The following is a 270-nucleotide window of genomic DNA, read 5'->3' as shown; positions in this document are numbered from 1 at the left end:
CTCTCCTCTCTCTCTCTCTCCTCTCTCTCCCCTCTCTCCCCTACTCTCCTTCCCTTTCTGTCTCTCCCTCTCTCCCTCTTCTGTCTCTCTCCCCCTCCTTCCCTCCCTCATTCTCCCCTTTTCTTACCTTTCCTCCCCCTCCCTCTCTCTCTTTCCCTTCTTCCATTTATGTACCTGTTCTTGCCATCTCTACATTGTCCACTGTGATTTGAGAAAAAAATCATATAAGACAAGCTGGAACTGAGCAGACAATTCTGGGAGTGAAATGTC

This window comes from Gracilinanus agilis, chromosome 3 (genome assembly GCF_016433145.1).
Source record: "Gracilinanus agilis isolate LMUSP501 chromosome 3, AgileGrace, whole genome shotgun sequence".
In the NCBI taxonomy this organism is placed as follows: Eukaryota; Metazoa; Chordata; class Mammalia; order Didelphimorphia; family Didelphidae; genus Gracilinanus; species Gracilinanus agilis.
Note: the sequence above shows the minus strand (reverse complement) of the source record.